The sequence below is a fragment of the Electrophorus electricus genome, unplaced genomic scaffold (genome assembly GCF_041902795.1).
Source record: "Electrophorus electricus isolate QZ-2024a unplaced genomic scaffold, ASM4190279v1 Scaffold95, whole genome shotgun sequence".
NCBI lineage: Eukaryota > Metazoa > Chordata > Actinopteri > Gymnotiformes > Gymnotidae > Electrophorus > Electrophorus electricus.
The window spans coordinates 165037-172536 of NW_027658812.1; the positions used below are offsets into that span (position 1 = coordinate 165037).

Genomic DNA, 7500 nt, shown 5'->3' on the forward strand with positions numbered 1-7500 from the left:
TCTCTTCAAAGTTCTTTTCAACTTTCCCTTACGGTACTTGTTCGCTATCGGTCTCGTGCCGGTATTTAGCCTTAGATGGAGTTTACCACCCACTTTGGGCTGCATTCCCAAGCAACCCGACTCCGAGAAGACCGCTACCCTGGCGGGGCTGGGGCCATTTACCGGCCTCACACCGTCCACGGGCTGAGCCTCCATCAGAAGGACTCAGGCCCCCGGCCCGCGCCAGGAAGAAAACAGACTTCCATACGCCACAATTCCCCTCGCCCGCACCCGGACGGGGGATTCAGCGCTGGGCTCTTCCCTCTTCGCTCGCCGCTACTGAGGGAATCCTTGTTAGTTTCTTTTCCTCCGCTTAGTAATATGCTTAAATTCAGCGGGTTGTCTCGTCTGATCTGAGGTCGCTCCCGAGTTCGCTCTGGAGGGTTGCCCAGAAGCGTGAACACCGCCGGGTTAGGGGACGAGTCCCTTTTCACCCGGGCTAACGAGGACACAGGTCGGGACGTCACGGACGTGCCACGGACAGGTCGGCCCGTAAGGAAAACGCCAGAGGCAGAGCCACCCGAACCCCGACCCCCCCCACCCCCCCCACCGGGGGAGGGGGGGGGGGAACGCATGTAACAACAACCTCCCTCCGCTCGCGCACGTAACGGAACAGAACAGACACCTTTCCGTGATCCGCCTGCGCAGGGGGTGAGAAAAGAAGCGAAAACGTGGGCAGCCAAAGCGGAGAGAACCCACCGGCAGCCACGCTCGCTTCTTTCTCGGGCGCAGGGGACCACGTTCCTGGCCAGGCCAGGAGCGGAGCCGAAACGAACCGAAACGAACCGAAGCGGGGGAGGAGAAGCTTGTGCACGGAGAACGGGCACTCAACCGCAGCGAACCCACCGACCGGATCTCACCGAGACAGCGACCGGGAACCGTCTGCTTTTAGGAAGACGGAGGCCAGGGGGCACCCCCCCACCTACGAACCTCCAACCGCGGTCCCGCCTGAGAAGGCAGGTCCGACAGATAGGAATAGCGACCCTCAGACAGGCGTAGCCCCGGGATGGACCCGGGGCCGCAATGTGCGTTCGAAATGTCGATGATCAATGTGTCCTGCAATTCACATTAGTTCTCGCAGCTGGCTGCGTTCTTCATCGACGCACGAGCCAAGTGATCCACCGCTAAGAGTTGTACTCTTTTATTTCAGGCTCAGTTTAGGTCTTTCACCACGACTACAAAGACAGGTTTAAAAGGTTTCACCAACCGGTCAGGCGCCCCCGTCTGCGAGTGTTGAAACGGGCGCGGGGTTGCGCTTTGCCCACACGCCCCACGTGGCAGACGAGTCAGTCTTTGAACCGCGGCCCTCCGCGCCCGCCCCGTCCGACCCCTCGAAAGGGGTGGAACTCACGTAGCGTGGGCCAAGCCCTAGGTACCTGCCGGGGGTCCCCCTGAGACTCCTTTCTGAGAGAGAGAAGCAGGGGAACCGGCTGCGCCACCCACCACCACCACGCCCCAGGACGCCGGTGGGCGGACGAACACAGGAAGGGCCATGGCCTGCCCCACGAGGAGCAGCGCTCGCAACCCCCCCCGGAAAGTCCGCTCGTCAGCGAGCAAGGGGACGGGGATGAATGACAAGGACAACAAAATAGGAAAACCCCTCGCGGTGGACGGAGGCAGCGGCCGTGCGAGCGAGAGGGAGGGCGCGGGACAGACCCGTACGACCCGCTCGACTCGCAGGCGCTTCTCCTGCCGGCAAGGTGAGGGGAAACCGGCCTTCGCCCGACGAGCGGGGACGCCGAGTTTTTTGAACGACGCGTCTCTCGCGCTGGAACCCAGAGAATACCGGGGCCTGCGGGGGGGGGGTGCTGAAGGACGACGCGGAGGAAGAGGCGGAGGACGAGGAAGGGGTGGGAGGGACTAGGCTCCTCCTTTATGCCTTCTGTCCAGCCTGACCTGCAAGCGACCACGTGTAACAGCAACCCCGAAGACCCTTTCGACCCTGGGCCCCGACGCGGGGGGACGGCGAAGTCGAGGGGGTCGGGAGAGGAGGCACGCCGGACAGCGTTACCCGTTAATGATCCTTTCGCAGGTTCACCTACGAAAACCTTGTTACGACTTTTACTTCCTCTAGATAGTCAAGTTTGATCGACTTCTCGGCGCTCCGCCAAGGCCCGCGAGGAGCCCCGGCGGGGCCGATCCGAGGACCTCACTAAACCATCCGATCGGTAGTAGCGACGGGCGGTGTGTACAAAGGGCAGGGACTTAATCAACGCGAGCTTATGACCCGCGCTTACTGGGAATTCCTCGTTCATGGGGAATAATTGCAATCCCCAGTCCCCATCACGAATGGGGTTCAGCGGATTACCCGCACCTCTCGGTGTAGGGTAGGCACACGCTGATCCAACCATTGTGGCGCGCGTGCAGCCCCGGACATCTAAGGGCATCACAGACCTGTTATTGCTCCATCTCGCGTGGCTGAACGCCACTTGTCCCTCTAAGAAGTTTGACGCCGACCGCGGAGGGCCGCGTAACTATTTAGCATGCCGGAGTCTCGTTCGTTATCGGAATTAACCAGACAAATCGCTCCACCAACTAAGAACGGCCATGCACCACCACCCACAGAATCGAGAAAGAGCTATCAATCTGTCAATCCTTTCCGTGTCCGGGCCGGGTGAGGTTTCCCGTGTTGAGTCAAATTAAGCCGCAGGCTCCACTCCTGGTGGTGCCCTTCCGTCAATTCCTTTAAGTTTCAGCTTTGCAACCATACTCCCCCCGGAACCCACAGACTCGTGGTTTCCCTCACGCTGCCCGGCGGGTCATGGGAATAACGCCGCCGGATCGCGGGTCGGCATAGTTTACGGTCGGAACTACGACGGTATCTGATCGTCTTCGAACCTCCGACTTTCGTTCTTGATTAATGAAAACATTCTTGGCAAATGCTTTCGCTTTCGTCCGTCTTGCGCCGGTCCAAGAATTTCACCTCTAGCGGCGCAATACGAATGCCCCCGGCCGTCCCTCTTAATCATGGCCCTGGTTCAGGAAACCCACAAAATAGAACCGGAGTCCTATTCCATTATTCCTAGCTCAGGTATTCAGGCGAGAAGCGGGCCCGCTTTGAACACTCTAATTTTTTCAAAGTAAACGCTCCGAGCCCCGTCCGGACACCCAGCCAAGGGCATCCGGGGGGCACCGGGAGACAGGGTCTGAGACAGGCGGTGGCACGCCTCGCGGCGGACCGCCAGCCCACTCCCGACATCCAACTACGAGCTTTTTAACTGCAGCAACTTTAATATACGCTATTGGAGCTGGAATTACCGCGGCTGCTGGCACCAGACTTGCCCTCCAATGGGTCCTCACCCATGGGTTTAGGATACGCTCATTCCGATTACAGGGCCTCGAAAGAGACCTGTATCGTTATTTTTCGTCACTACCTCCCCGTGTCGGGAATGGGTAATTTGCGCGCCTGCTGCCTTCCTTGGATGTGGTAGCCGTTTCTCAGGCTCCCTCTCCGGAATCGAACCCTGATTCCCCGTTACCCGTGGTCACCATGGTAGCCGACTATGGTACCATCGAAAGTTGATAGGGCAGACATTCGAATGAGACGTCGCCGCCGCGGAGGGCGCGCGATCGGCCCGAGGTTATCTAGAGTCACCAAAGCGGCCGGGGGGCCCGAGCCCCCCGGATGGGTTTTGGGTCTGATAAATGCACGCATCCCCCGAAGGGTCAGCGCTCGTTTGCATGTATTAGCTCTAGAATTACCACAGTTATCCGAGTAACGTGTGGAGCGATCAAAGGAACCATAACTGATTTAATGAGCCATTCGCAGTTTCACTGTACCGGCCGTGTGCACTTAGACCTGCATGGCTTAATCTTTGAGACAAGCATATGTTACTGGCAGGATCAACCAGGTAGTTTGCACCGTGGTCTGGGATGAACCACGAGTGACATCCGCCTCCCCTTCCGGGGGCTAGGAAGCAGCGGGTTGTAAGTGCGTGCGCCGTCAGGTCCAGACGCCATACAGGGCTACCCAGGACAGCTTCCGCGGCCAGTGTAAACGTGCTCGCGCACCGCCCTCTGGCCTTCGGACGCCGACCTCTCACCTTGATGCAAAGCTGTCCCATCCGGTCATGCCCGCACCGTACCCCGTCCACCTCCTCCGGAGGTGCGGACGGCCGACTCCAGGTGCTTTCGGCGTTCCCTCTCTTCACGCCGTTTTGATTTTCGTGGGCCGCTGGTGGGGGGACAAGGGAAAGACCTCGTCGAATTCCCTCCCCCCTAGCCTCGCTCAACCTACGTTTCGTGATGTAACCAAGAAGAGTGATTCGTGGGCCCAGGTAGGTTTGAAGAGGAGGCCAACAAAGCAGGGCACTCCCTTCCTCCCAAACCACAGACACCAGTATAGGACAACTGAGTAGACAGACTGGCCGTCTGAGTCTCCCCCAGAGAGTTCTGGGATGGGTTACAAATAACCCCCACCCCCCATCAGAGGCTTGACCCGCTAGAACCAGGGAGGATCTGTCAAAACCGCTCTCCACATCAGAAGTTCTGGATCAGCCGGGGCTGGTCGGCAGACGTCCACCTAAGGCCGTGGCCTAACCCCGTGTGGGGGGATAGCGCTCGCACCCGTACACGTGGACACCCGCTCGTCAAATGGCTGGCTCCTCACTTACCGTAGGGGGAATGGTTTGCCTACCCCTGGCGGGTCTGGTACTCCACTCTACCAAACAAGGAAGCAACACACCAATAGACCCCTGCAACACCGGGCAGCTTTGGGCAGTGTCACTACACTCCTCCTTGTTCTTCACGTTCCTTCCGTGGTGATTTTTTTTTTTTTTTCGTGGCCATTGCCGTGCATGGCTTCCCCATCGCTTTGCATGCTCTCCATTGCCTCGTGCTGCTTCACCATTGGTCTCACCTGGAGACCGAAGCCGCTCTCCCAGTAACCCGATGGTACCTGGCCAGAAAACCCCGTGCCCGATTTCATCTAGGACAAGGGCCAAACCACAGACCGTGCCCGTCCAGGGTCAACCCCTGGTCGGACAGGCCTGGTGGGTCGATACCATGGATGTGGCAGGCCGACGAGAATCCACTGGTACATTTACAAACACGCCCACCCTGGTGGCATGGCTGTACGACCCATCGTCGAAGCACGCTGCGGCGGACTGAGCCATTGGATCCAGTTGCCTGGGCGTACACTCAGCCCAACAGACGCACTCGGGTCGGGGAGAGCAAAGCAGACTGTGTGCCTGGATGTGCCCACTTCCATAGGGGAATCGGCATGATGGTTCACTTAACCCGAGGAGGGCTCCCCTCGCGGGATAAGCACCCCCCTCGGGGGATGGGGGGGGGGGGGGGCATCCAGAGCACACCACTTTCCGGTAGGGGACAGGCGTTTGATCATGTGTCCGAGGGAGAGCTCCCCTTGCCGGCCGAACACCCCTCGGACTCCCCTTGGGCTTCCAGAGAACGCCACTGGATGAATTTAGTGCTTGGACCCCATTGATTCTCTTTGCTCTCCCATATACCCGACGGGACCTATTTGCAAAACCCCGTGCCAACCAGACCTCCAGGAAGGGGGCTGGCGGCTAACCATGCCCAGCAGGGTGCACCCTGGTCGGACACTTTGGGAGGGTCGAGAGCCTGGAAGTGCCACCCGGGGGAGTAATTCTGATTTCCGTTTTAATGCACTCAGGGACAGCCCGAGGACCTCTGTAGTGCACCTGAGGCGGACTGAGCCGTCGGGTCCAGGGGTCTGGAGTTCGGAACCTCCAGGGTTCACCTGGCTGTTCTCTTAGCCCGGCAGGGTGCACCCTGGTCGGACACTTTGGGAGGGTCGAGAGCCTGGATGTGCCACCCCGACGAGTAATGAGTTTTCCCTTCGTATCTCTTCCGGACCAGGTCCGATTCGCACGAAACTCGCTGGGCATGGCCAGGAGCGCCCCCTGCTGCCCACGCCACCGTCCCCGCGCTTCTACTCCCGAGGGCCGAGGAGACAGCGAAGCGTGGGTCGGGTCGCCTGCTTCCAGGGTCTCCCTGGTACTCTCCAGTCTCCCGAGTCCATCGGGTCCGACCTCGTATTTTTAGCCCAGACGGGGAATGAGAAAGGGGCCCCCGACCGCCCGAGGGCGGGCGCTCGCTTCTCAGCCTAGGAACGTCCGATTCCCACGAAACTTTTACGCCAGACGTTCCTGGCAGCGAGCGCGTTCAAAGGTGACCCGCGCTGCTTCTCTCCTCCCAAGGGCCGAAGAGATATTCGTCTTCAAACCCGACCGGCCCTGTGTTTGCCGCCCCGGCGGTTTTAAAAAATCATAGCGTAAAAACGGTGGGTGCGCTTCGCCTGCCGCTTGGACAGCGTTAAACGGCAGCCCCGGCTCTTTCCAAAGGGCCCTCAACCGACTTTCTGCTCCCAAGGAGCCCAGAGATATGAAACCGATAAATCAAAACCCCGTGCCAACCAGACCTCCAGGAAGGGGGCTGGCGGCTAACCATGCCCGGCAGGGTGCACCCTGGTCGGACGCTTTGGGAGGGTCGAGAGCCTGGATGTGCCACCCCGACGAGTAATGAGTTTTCCCTTCGTATCTCTTCCGGACCAGGTCCGATTCGCACGAAACTCGCTGGGCATGGCCAGGAGCGCCCCCTGCTGCCCAGGCCTGGCTCTGGGCCTGGGCACACTTCATTCACTTTGTACCTTTAAATCATACTACTACTACTACTACTACCACCAGAATTCCAGGGCCAAGAGGTCACACAGTCATACACAGCAAAGTAGCTCTGGGCCTGGGCACACTTCAAGAAGTTTGTCCCTTTATATAAGCCTAGAAATAGACTTCCAGGCCCAAGAGTTCAAACACATTCATGCCCAGCAAAGTAGCTCTGGGCCTGGGCACACTTCAATCACTTTGTGCCTTTAAATCATACTACTACTACCAGACTTCCAGGCCCAAGAGGTCAAACACAGTCATGCCCAGCAAAGTAGCTCTGGGCCTGGGCACACTTCAATCACTTTGTGCCTTTAAATCATACTACTACTACCACCAGAATTCCAGGGCCAAGAGGTCACACAGTCATACACAGCAAAGTAGCTCTGGGCCTGGGCACACTTCAAGAAGTTTGACCCTTTATATAAGCCTAGAAATAGACTTCCAGAGCCAAGAGGTCAAACACAGTCATGCCCAGCAAAGTAGCTCTGGGCCTGGGCACACTTCATTCACTTTGTACCTTTAAATCATACTACTACTACTACTACTACTACTACTACTACTACTACTACCAGACTTCCAGGCCCAAGAGGTCAAACACAGTCATGCCCAGCAAAGTAGCTCTGGGCCTGGGCACACTTCATTCACTTTGTGCCTTTAAATCATACTACTACTACCACCAGACTTCCAGGCCCAAGAGGTCAAACACAGTCATGCCCAGCAAAGTAGCTCTGGGCCTGGGCACACTTCAATCACTTTGTGCCTTTAAATCATACTACTACTACCACCAGACTTCCAGGCCCTGGAGGTCACACCTTCA

General features: G+C 58.3%; 3 non-coding genes across 3 annotated transcripts in view; all 3 read right to left on the reverse strand.

The window, feature by feature from the left end:
* The window catches only part of LOC145656856 (28S ribosomal RNA), a 4149-nt gene extending 3748 nt beyond the window's left edge, over nucleotides 1–401 (reverse strand). The window contains exon 1 of the ribosomal RNA XR_014122446.1: nucleotides 1–401. This exon is cut by the window's left edge and continues 3748 nt beyond it. This is a non-coding gene — a ribosomal RNA (28S ribosomal RNA).
* Nucleotides 402–1018: 617 nt separating this feature from the next.
* LOC145656866 (5.8S ribosomal RNA) lies at nucleotides 1019–1172 on the reverse strand. The gene has a single exon (XR_014122456.1). It is a non-coding gene; the product is annotated as a 5.8S ribosomal RNA (ribosomal RNA).
* An 882-nt stretch (nucleotides 1173–2054) lies between these two features.
* Nucleotides 2055–3893, reverse strand: LOC145656882 (18S ribosomal RNA). Its single transcript, XR_014122472.1, has one exon. It is a non-coding gene; the product is annotated as an 18S ribosomal RNA (ribosomal RNA).
* Between the last annotated feature and the right edge of the window lie 3607 nt (nucleotides 3894–7500).